At 47.1% G+C, this 11,476-nt stretch overlaps 1 protein-coding gene across 1 annotated transcript in view; it reads right to left on the minus strand.

The window, feature by feature from the left end:
* IFITM10 (interferon induced transmembrane protein 10) overlaps positions 1-11,476 on the minus strand; it is a 289,205-nt gene that overhangs the window by 164,334 nt on the left and 113,395 nt on the right. The window lies entirely within an intron of this gene.

Here is an 11,476-nt window from a genome sequence, read left to right on the forward strand (position 1 = left end):
AGTAGGGCTCCGGGGACCACGGTTTGTTAGTCACCCTTTGAAGGACACCGGGTGGCTCCCGCGATCTGGCTAGCGTGACTCAGGCTCCCTGAACATTCCTGGCGGGTTTCTGTGTGGATGAGTTTTTGTTCCTCTGGGATAATGCCTGGGAGGGAGACAGCTGGTCTGGTGGGATTGCATCTCTCTCTTTTTTAAACGTTGCCACATTGTTTCCCAGAGTGGCCGCACCATGTCACTCTGTATTCCCATGGGCAACGGGTACGTGATGGGCTTCTCCGTGCTCTCCTGGGCACGCATGAGGGCGGCCACTGGGATTCCAGCAGGTGCCCTGGTGCAGGGGTCCTCGCGAGCATCTCCTGCCGGCCGTGATGTGAGCAGCTGTCTTGTGTCCTGGCCGTCTGTGTCCTCTCCAGGGAGGGCCCCTCCAGGGCTTCGCCATGTTCTAGTTGGATTGCTCTGCGTCTCGCTGCTGAGTGTCCTGAGATGCTGTGTATCCTAGATACCGGTCCTTGGTCACAGTGTGACCTGTGCTGGTCACGGCGCGAGGTTCTTTCCCAGATATCACGGCACTCCTTTCACAGAGTCCTCTCTCCTTGGCCAGTGCTGACAGCCAGAGGCTGAGCGAGGAGCACAGCTGGGCTCTCCCGGAGCACACACAGCACCGATGGCTCTGTCCTCTGGGACCTGGCTGGGGTTTGCTTCTGCAAGGACACCCAGGCCATCCCGTCACACTGAGCGGGGGACTGGCTGCTGTGACAGCTGTCTCCACCTGGCAGGGAAGAAGGTCCTCCAGGGGCCTCCAGAGACACAGACCAGCGGGAGAACACAGAGCATGGGTGAGTGGGAGACAGGAAATAGGGGAGGTGGTGGAGAACAGGGGCAGAGAGATGGCTGAGGGAGACAGAGCCAGGCGGGCACAGGGCGAGAGCGCAGAGGGAACGCGGGGGCCACGGACGACGGGCAGGCGCGTGCAAGGGCTGCAGATGGGGGTGGGTGCGGAGGGACAGGGCAGCGATGTCGGACACCTGGGGACGGTAACAGACGAGGCAAATGGGTGGTAGATTCCTAGAGTGCTCAGGGAGGTGACGGAGAGTGGAAGAACAGATAGAGATGAGAGATAGATAAGAGAGAGATGATAGATAGATGATGGATAGATAGATAATAGATAGGAGATAGACAAGAGACAGAAATAGATAAGGTAGATAGGAGACAGATGAGAGATAGATAAGAGATGACAGATAAGAGATAGATGATAGATATATAGATGATGGATAGACAGATGACAGATAAGAGACACATAGATGATAGATATGAGCTAGAAAGACAGATAGTAGATGATAGGTAGATGGATGATAGATAGATGATAGACAAGTCGATCTAGTCAAGATGACATATAAATTTGTTGTGGCAAAATTATCAGGGCAGCCTGTGATCCAGTGAGGTGGACATATGAAACTAACCATCACACACATCACTGGACCAAGGCTTTAAATGTGGATTACAAAACTTTTATGGGCACAGGGAAGTATTTGCTCCTTACAAGTATTCTGATTATAAAGGGAAAGACTGGCAAATATCCACAAAGGAAGCCCTTGAAGAATGTGAAGATAAGCTCAAATCCGAGATTCCAGTGACATAAAGAGCCAAAGACATCTCAGCTCTTGGGACCAAGAGGAGCGTGACAAAGAGAAGGCTGCAGAGAGCACCGGCCAGCAGACGACAGGAGGTTCAGAGAGGAGGCCGAGTCCCAGTGCTGGGGTCCCAGTGCTGTGGACAGGTGCTGGGCAAGGTGCTGGGTCCCTGGGCCTCCCGGGCTGCCCGCCCCAGGGACCTGCACTGGCCCTCCAGTCAGGTGACGGCAGCCTGCAGCTGAGGCTGGGCAGGAGGCCTCTGTCCTTGCCTCCCTCGCTAACCCAGGGAGCAGAGCCGTACCCATGTCCCTTGGTGCCGGCCGGCTCCAGGACCCACCTGTGGGCCTGGCGGTTAGATTTTGCCCCTGAGTCTTTGACCCGAGTCGCTTCTTGGCCCTCCCAGGCACTGAGAATGTTGGGTGTTTTGATTCATTGTACACAAAAGAGGTACAATTTCCATTTCTCTGGTTGTGCACGATGTGCAGTCACAGCATTGCTTACTCATGCACGTCCATGAGATGTCTGTCTCATTCCACCATCTCCCCTTCCCCTGCCCCTCTCCTCCCCTCATTTCCCTCTACACAATCCAACGTTCCTCCATTCTTCCTTTACCCAACCCCATTATCCATCACATGCACTCATCAGAGAAAACATTGGGTCCTTGTTGAGGATTGGCTTATCACACTTGGCATGATATTCTCCAATTCCATTCATTTACCTGCAATGCCATAATTTTATTCTTTATGGCTGAGTGATATTCCATTCTGTATATTTACCACAGTTCCTTCATTCATTCATCTATTGAAGGGTGTCTAGGTTGGTTCCACAACCTAGCTATGGTGAATAGAGCTGTTATAAACACGGATGTGGCCGCATCACTGTAGTATGTGGATTTTAAGTCTTTTAAACTTAAAAGTCTTTTAAACTTATAAACCTAGGACTGGGATAGCTGGGTCAAATGTTGGTTCCATTCCAAGGTTTCTGAGGAATCTCCACACTGCTTTCCACAGTGGCTGCCCCAATGTGCACTCTCACCAGCAGCACATGGTATTTCCCCACATCCTCACCAACGTTTATTGTTGCTTGTGTTCTTGATAATTGCCATTCTCTGGAGTGAGATGAAACCTTGGAGTGGTTTCGATTTGCATTTCTCGAATTGCAAGAGATGATGACCCTTTTTCATATGTCCGTTGATCAATCGTATTTCTTCTTTTAAGAAGTGTCTGTTCAGTTCCTTAGCCCATTTATTGATTGGGTTACTTGTTTTTTGTTGTTAAGTTTTTTGAGTTCTTTATAAATACTGGAGATTAGCAATTTATCTGAAATGCGTGTGGGTAAAGATTTTCTCCCACTCTCTAGGCTCTCTCTCCACGTTATTGATTGTTTCCTTTGCTAAGAAAAAGTTTTTTTTAGTTTGAATCCATCCCATTTCTTGATTCTTGATTTTACTTCTTGTGCCTTGGGAGTCTTGTTAGGGAAGTCGGGTCCTAAGCCGACATGATGAAGATTTGGGCCTACTTTGTCGTCTATTTGGTGCAGGGTCCCTGATCTAATTCCTAGGTCCTTAGTCCACTTTGAGTTGAGTTTTGTGCAGGGTGAGAGATAGAGGTCTAATTTCATTTTGCTGCATATGGATTTCCAGTTTTCCCAGCACCATTTGTTGAATAGGTTCTGTGTTCTCCGATGTTTAATTTTGGCACCTTTGTCTAGTATGTGATGACTGTATTTATGTGAGTTTGTCTTCTATTCTGTACCATTGGTCTACCTGCCTATTCTGATGGCAGTACCGTGCCCTTGCTGTTACTATTGCTCTGTAGTGTAGTTTCAGATCTGGTAGTGGGTAACTGCTGCTTCTCTCTTCCTGCTAAGCATCGCTTTGGCTATTCTGGGTCTCTTATTTTTCTGAATGAATTTCACAATTGCTTTCTCTAGTTCTATGAAGACTGTCATTGGGATTTTAATAGGATTTGCACTGAATCTGTATCGCGCTTTGGTAGTGTGGTCATTTTTGACAGTATTCATTCTGCCCATCCAAGAGCATGGGAGAGCCTTCCATCCGCTAAGCTTTTCTTCAGTTTCTTTCCTTAGTGCTCTGTCGTTTTCATTGGAGGTCTTTCACCTCTCCTGTTAGACTGATTCCCAAGTGTTTTTTTTCACTGAGGTGATTGTGAATGGACCAGTTTTACGAATTTTCTTCAGAGAAGGCATCACTTGTGAAGGGAAATGTTGCCGCCCGCAGCAACAATCTCGTGGTAATTTATCGGAGGTGGACTGGAACTGACTACTTCTATTACTTTATCTGGGCTACTTCCTTGCTTACTTGCTTGTTCACTAGTTAATAGAGGAAGAGAAGCTTTGCTTACTTTTAGATTTAGAGAAAGAGAGGCTTTGAGAGGAAGAAAGACTTTGCTTAGAGGAAGAGAGACTTTGCTTAATTTTAGAGGTGCTACTCTTTCAGAGGTCTATGCTTATCAAAGGTCTACTGCTTCTTAAAGGTGGGTCGCTTCTTGGAGGTGCGGCGTGTGGTGTGCGGCATGCGGCCTACGTCCTACAACCTGCGACCCCCGCCCAGGTAAGAGAATGTCCTATATACCTGAGGCAGCAATCAGCTTAGGATCAGCACAATTGAAGCACACACCACGGTACCAATCAAGAAAGAATGAGGAACATCTGTTGACCCCTAGGGCAGAGGAGACATTAACTAATCAGGCAAAAGTAGATCACGCCATGTGAACCCTAACTATGCGCCACCTCTTGACTCAAGGCCAGCCGCCATCCTAGGGCTACCCAAACATGTCTCTGCAGGGAAATGCATTAGATTTTTGAGCATTGATTTTATATCCTGCTACTTTGCTGAATTCATTTATGAGTTCCAGAAGTTTTCTGGTGGAATTCTCTGGATCCTCTAAATAAATATAGACTCATGTTGTTGGCAAATAGTGACAGCTTGAGTTCTTCTTTTCCTATTCATATCCCTTTAATTTCCTGGGTCTGTCTAATTGCTCTGGCTAAAGTCTCAAAGTCAGTGTTGAACAGAAGTGGTGAGAGAGGGCATCCCTGCCTTGTCCAGTGTTTAGAGGGAATGCGTTCAGTGTGTCTCCATTTAGGATGGTGTTGGCCTTGGGTTTAGCACAGATAGCTTTCACAATGTTGAGGTATGTTCCTGCTATCCCTGGTTTTTCTAGTGTTTTGAACATGAAGAGGTGCTCTATTTTGTGAAATGGCTTTTCTGTGTTTATTGAGATATTCCTGTGATTCTTGTCTTTAAGTCTATTGATGCTACGAACTACGTTTATTGATTTCCATACACTGAACCAACCTTACGTTTCAGGGATGAACCCCACTTGATCATAGTGCACTGTTTTTAATACGTTTTTGTATGCGATTTGCCAGAATTTTACTGAGAACGTTTTTGTCTCTGTTCACCAAGGATACTGAACTGAAGTTTTCTCTACTTGATGTGTCTTTGTCTGGTTTTGATATCAGAGAGGTACTATCTTCATGGAATGAGTCTGGAAGGGTTCCCTCCTTTTCTATTTCATGGAATACTTTCTGGTGTATTGGTGTTAGTTCTTTGAAGGTCTTGTAGAACTCAGCTGAGAATCCATCTAGTCCTGGGTTTTTCTTGGTTGGTAGGTTTTTTAAAAAATTATTTTTATCTTTTATTTATGTTTTTCCATTAACTTTTTCTGACAATGATAAGTATTTTTTAAAAGGAAATTTTTTTCATGCATGTATACAGGGTAATAACGTCTGTCTCACTCCACCTCCTTCCTATCCCCATAGCCCCACCCCTCCCCTCTGTCCCCTCTACAAAATCCAAAGTTCCTTCATTCTTCCCTATCCACGCCCCACTGTGGATCAGCGTCCACTTATCCAAGAGAACACTCAGCCTTTCGTTGTATGGGATTGATTATTTTGCTTAGCATTATGTTCTCTAGCTCCATCCATTTACCTGCAAATGCCAGCATTTCATTCTTCTTTAAGGCTGAGTAATATTTCATTGTGTATCCGTACCATATTTTCTTTATCTATTCATCTGTTGAAGGGCATCTAGGTTGGTTCCATAGCTTACCTATGGTGAATTGAGCTGCTGTAAACATTGATGTGGCTGTGTCACTGTAGAATGCTGATTTTAAGTCCTTCGGGTGGAAGCGAAGAGTGGAATATCTGGGTCACAAGGTGGTTCCATTCCAAGTTTTCTGGGGAATCTCCACACTGCTTTCCAATTGGCTGCACCAATCTCAGTCCCAGGTGGGAGGTTTTTGAGGGCTTCTTCTATTTCATTGCTCGCAGTTGATCTGTTTAAATGGTGTATGTGCCCCTGACTTAGTTTGGGTGGTTCATATGTCTCTAGACATTTGCCATTGCCTTCAAGAGTTTCTATTTTGTTGGCATATAGACTTTCAACATACCTTCTATGTTTTCTATTTCAGTAGTGTCTGTCATGAAATTTCCTTTTTCATCACAAATTTTAGTAATTTGAGTTTTCTCTCTCTTTGTTAGTGTTCCTAAATCTTTTCCAGTTTTATTTATTTTTTTTAAAAGAAGCAACTTTTTGTTCTGCCAATTTTCCCGATTGTTTCTTTTTTTCAATTTCATTGTTTTCAGCTCTGATTTTAATTATTTCCTGACTTCTGCTGCTCCTTTTGGTGTTGATCTGTTCCTCTTTTTCTGGGGCTTTGAGATGTAATTTTATTTGTTGACATTTTATTTGTTGACATTTCATTATTTTATTGAATGTGTTCCATGGAATGGATTTTCCTCTTAGTACTGCTTTCATAGTGTCCCAGAGATTTTGAATTGTTGTAGCGGTGTGCTCATTTAACTCAGAGTATATTTTCATCTCCTCCCTGAGATTCTGCTATCCATTCATCATTTAATAGCATCTTATTTAGTCTCCTGGTGTTGGAGTAGTTTCTATTTTTTATTTTATCTTTCTTTCTAGTTTTGTTCCATTACGATTTGATAGAATGCAGGAAGTATTCTACATTTTTGTCCTTGCTAAGAGTTGCTTTGTGACCTTACATATGTTCTCTTTTAGAGAAGGAACCATGTGCTGCTGAGAAAAAAGTGTATTCACTCCTTGATGGATGAATATTCTGTATATGCCCATTCAGTCAAGACCATGGATTGTATCAGTTACTTCTGCAGTTTCTTTGCTTAGTTTTGGTTGTAAGATCTGTCCAGTGGTGAGGGAGTGTGTTAAGTTCACCCGGGATCACTGTGCTCTGGTCTGTTTGATTCCTAGAATTGAGAGGGTTTGTTTGATGGATGTAGATGCTCCATTGTCAGGCCGTATTCATTTAGGATTGTTATGCCTTGGTGGGGTACGATCCCCTGAGCAGTAGGAAAGGCCCTTCTCTGTCCGACAATGTTTGAAATGTACAAGGTCCGACCTGGGGATGGAAAGCCCTGCTTGCTGACGCAGTCCAGGTGAGTGGTGGGGGTTTCCCACCCTTTCACCTCAGCCTGTGGATGTCATTTCCTAGGTGAGTCTCGTGGAGGCAGCATATTGTGGGGTCTTTGTTTTTAAGCCAATCTTCCCGTCTGTGTCTTTTGATTCATGCGTTTAGGCCATGAGCATGCAGGGTTATTCTGAGATGTGATCCGTGTTCCCAGGCATATTGGCTTATTTTGGGTTTTAAACTTGACCTTCTTTCTCCTTTGATTGGATTTTCCTTCAGGGTAATTCCTCCCTTTGCTGATGACATTGTTGTTTTTCATTTCCTCCTCATGGAATATTTTCCTGAGAATGTTCCATAGTGCAGGTTTCTAGTTGTAAATGCTTTTAACTTCTGTTCATCATGGAAGACTTATTTCGTCTTCAAACCTGAAGGTTGGTTTTTATTGTGTATAGGATTCTTGGTTGGCAACCATGTTCTTTCAGAGCTTGAAATACGTTGTCCAGGCCCTTCTAGCTTTCAGCATCTGGGCTGAGGAATCTCCTGATATCTGTATTGTTCCTCCCTATATGTAATCTCATACTTTTCTCTCGCAATCTTTAAAGTTCTATCTTTATTTTGTGTGTGAGGTATTTTTGTTAAAATGTGCCTTGTGTGGGTCTGTTGACATTCTGTACATTTGGGGTCCCGGGGCCACACGTATTCGATTTTCCATTTCATTCTTCAGGTTTGGGAAACTTCCTGATATTATTTCTGAATAGGATGTTCATTCCTCTGGTTTGTATCTCTGTGTCTTCCTCAATCCCAATGATTCTTAAATTTGGTCTTTTCATGATCTCCCATAGTTCTCGGAGTTTCCGTACATGATTTCTTGCCATCTTCTGTGTTTGGTCAACTTTATTTTCAAGATGAAATATTTTGTCTTCATTGTCTGAGATTCTGTCTTCCAAATGATCTAGTCTGTTGGTGATGCTTAATATTGAGCTTTTAATTTGGTTTATTGTTTCCTTCATTACAAGGATTTCTGGTTTTCTTTTCTTTTTTTTTTTTTTCCAGAATCTCCCTCTTTATTGAAACCATCATTTGCTTCCTGCATTTACTCTAACTGTTTATTGGGGTGACCCTTCATTGCCTGCATTTGCTCTCTTATCTCTTCCTTTACTTTGCAGATCGTTTAATTGTGTGCATTCTCAACTCCTTTTCTGATATCTCTTCTCCCGTGCTGACGACGGGTTCTATTGTCATAGCCTCTGTTATTGCGGCTTCCCCTATAGGTTTATGGTGCCCCTGCAGGTTTCCAGCACCTCACTTTGAAGGGGGAATCCAATATCACCAGCACCCAGTACAGACAATGTGCAGCCCCAGACCAAAGAGCCCCATGAAGACGTTCACAGTGTTGTTGTAATAAACAGAGATGAGGTGTTCGATCATCATCTACAGCGTAAATAACAGGTTTGCAATAAAGTCTAGAGTTTCTACAGGTGGACAAAGATGATGGGGAGGCATGTAGGGTGCAATGTTGATGAGGAGGAAGTGAGAATAGAGTGGAACTTGATCTCAGGAAGAGTGAAAGCAGAATCAAAAGAAGCTGATTGTTAGCAGAGAACAGGGAGAAAGAGACTCTGAGGAAACAGAAAAAGCACAGGAAAAGAGAGAGGGAGGAATTTAAGATAAAAACACCCAGCGTAGAAGAGATCTGTGATTCACTGTTCAGTCCTCCAGGCTCAGCAGCTTGATGCATGAAAGGTTCTTGATTTCAGTGACGGGGACGTGAGAGCGGGAAATGAAAAAAGAAAAAACAAATGGAGAAAAGCATGAGTACAAGGAGAAAGAGAGTCTTGCAGGAAAACGGGGCAATGTTTCTGTTGGAGTGCAGCATCTTGTCTGCCTCCCTTCTCTCTCAGTGGGGGGTTTGCTGGTAACCCCGCCCTCAGGATGGCGGGTTCCTGAGGTGACAGGTATGCGACTTGGAGGCGGGACTTCTGGAGCAGGTACAGCCATCGCCAGTCCCTCTGGAAGACGGCACCCCAGGATCTCCTTGGGGCCACGCGTGTGAGCCCCTCGCTCACTGGTGGACCCGCAGTTCCTGGTCTATAACTTAGACTCTAAATTGTAGTCTCCTGTCCTGCCCTCCACTTCCCAGTCAGGAACCCCTCCCTGGAGGTGCTGAGGCCGAGCACCAGGACCTGTGCCCCTGTCTCGGAAAGTGTTCTGTATTGGGCGAGTCGGGACCAGGTGTGGAGAGCTGTGGGCCAGCCACATAGCTGCAGGCCTGGGTGGGTTGGTGGCCAGGGGATGGTGGGGAGGCTGGGGACTGGGGAGCCCGAGGGCCCTGTGTATGGCCAAACTTGTGGGACCAGGTGCTCAGTGGAGCCATGGACCAGGCTGATGTGGGGTGCAAACAAGTGCTCTGGAGTCTCTCTGGGCTCCTGGTGGGTGCTGGGCTGGTTGGCTGGATGATGTAGGATCAAGATGCCCTGACACATGTCCCAGCTACTGACCCCTTGAATGCTCTCTCCTGCCTGTGCAGCAAGATGGTGGCTATTGGCACTCCTGGCAGGGATACCTCAGACACAACCATGCCTGCAGGGCCCTTGGTGATGATCTCTCAGGTCCTGGCCATTATCCCTGGATGTAAGCGGCCATGTCCCAAGTTGGTCATAGCAGCAGCAGCTAACCTGTAGGTTCCTTGATAATGAGCTTCTGGTCTCCAGCAGGTGTCCCCAAATGGAAACCACCTCAAATAAGATGGCGGCAGTGGCGGTGGAGATAATCCAAGAAGGTGGCAGAGGCATTCAAGGTGCTGGTAGATGGGGTGAGGCAGCAAGGTGTGTCATCTGCCTGGGGCGTGGGCCCACATGGGGCAGCCAGTGCTGGAGGTCCCCATGGGCTGGCACTGAGAATTTTTGTATGACTTCCTCTTACTTTCCTCCCGCCACAGGGCGCCTTTGCCTGAAGCTGATGGAAGGTGCAAGAAGACCCAAGTGGAGCTTCTGCAGGCGACGGCGACATGTGGGGAATTAACAGAGCTCTGGAGGGAACCAAGGCAGAGCCCACGTGGGATAAGGAGAAATAAGTGGACGTGCAGGCTGCCACAGAAACTGCCAGATGAGCCACAGAGAGGGAAGCACCCGAGTGTCCAGGAGCTTCCCTTCCTCCTGTGCCCCCGGGAGAAGGCCTGACACAAAATGCAGAGCAGAATGGGGGACGGAGACCTGGAGCAGCTGAGATTCTCCAGCTTCGCTGGTGGGGGTAGAAATAGAGACACCATTTTGCAAAGCGGGTTCCTGGTGGACACCCACGTTGCCCAGTTCCCCCAGTCCAGTCCTAGAGAGGCACTCGCAGGAGGACCGGCTCCAGATGTCCCGGGAAGCTCATCTGAGCAACGTCACGTACAGCCCCACCTCAGGAGCAGCCTCGCCCCTGGAATACAGTTCTGCCTGGAACAGGTCGCGGCGATTTCAGAGAGCCGTCATTGAGGGGAACGGGGTGCTGGTGACGAATCAGCGCACGCGCTGGGTCTCCTGCACACGACCTCTGGCAGCAGCCTCAAAGAGGCAGAAGCCGCTGCAGGGCGATGGCGGCCAGGAGGTTTCCTGGTGTGACATGGGTGTGGCAGGGGACGAGGGGTGTCCCAGCGGCATGCGACCCGCGGCTCAGGACCTGGAGACAACGCGTTTTCCACTTGGTGTAAATTGTACCGCAATAAAAACACGGAGATAATTTTTTAGAAGCATCAAGTCCATTAGAAAATGACTGACCAACCTCAGTTGCCTGCAAAGAGGACCCATTGAAACACTCACCGCACTGCCTAGTGGGACTTTTAGGAAGGAAAACATAGAGGAAACTTTTCGAAAGGAAATTTCAGAGGAAATATTAGATTCACGGGAAGCATCATGTTCGCTTATGAGCCCAGTGAGCTGGACAGCTCCTGGGTCTAACTCCTGGTTGGCATGGCGGGTGAGGGACGGGCAAGGGGCCAGGTAAAGAGGAGGAGAGTCACGTGAGCAGGCACCAGATCCAGGGTGGGTAGCCCTTAGGGCTTTAACCAAATAAGACCCTGGCAGCTTTGGTATTTGGAGTGGGACGTGGTCGGAGCTCAACTTAGCACTTCTGTGACACTAATGGTCCCAGTGAGGCTGTGAGAAGAGACCCTGAACACTGGTAATCAGGGACATGGCACCTGGATGTCCCAGGGGAACCCAAGAGCCAGGACAAGTCCTCCAGCCAGCCAGGGAGAGGTGACCTTCCTCTGAGTTGGGCACCTGTGAGGGAGAGACATGTGCAGAGACCCCAGAGGGCCAGCATGGCCAGCAGGCTTGGGGACTGTAAGGAGATTAAAAATAGCAATGGCCCACAGGAAAGGGCATCAGCAGAAAAGGAAGTAATCACGTGTTGAGAATAAACAGCCAGCAGGTGTATAAAGGCCCCAGGGAGAGA

This window comes from Sciurus vulgaris (assembly GCF_902686455.1).
Source record: "Sciurus vulgaris genome assembly, chromosome: 11".
Classification (NCBI taxonomy): Eukaryota; Metazoa; Chordata; class Mammalia; order Rodentia; family Sciuridae; genus Sciurus; species Sciurus vulgaris.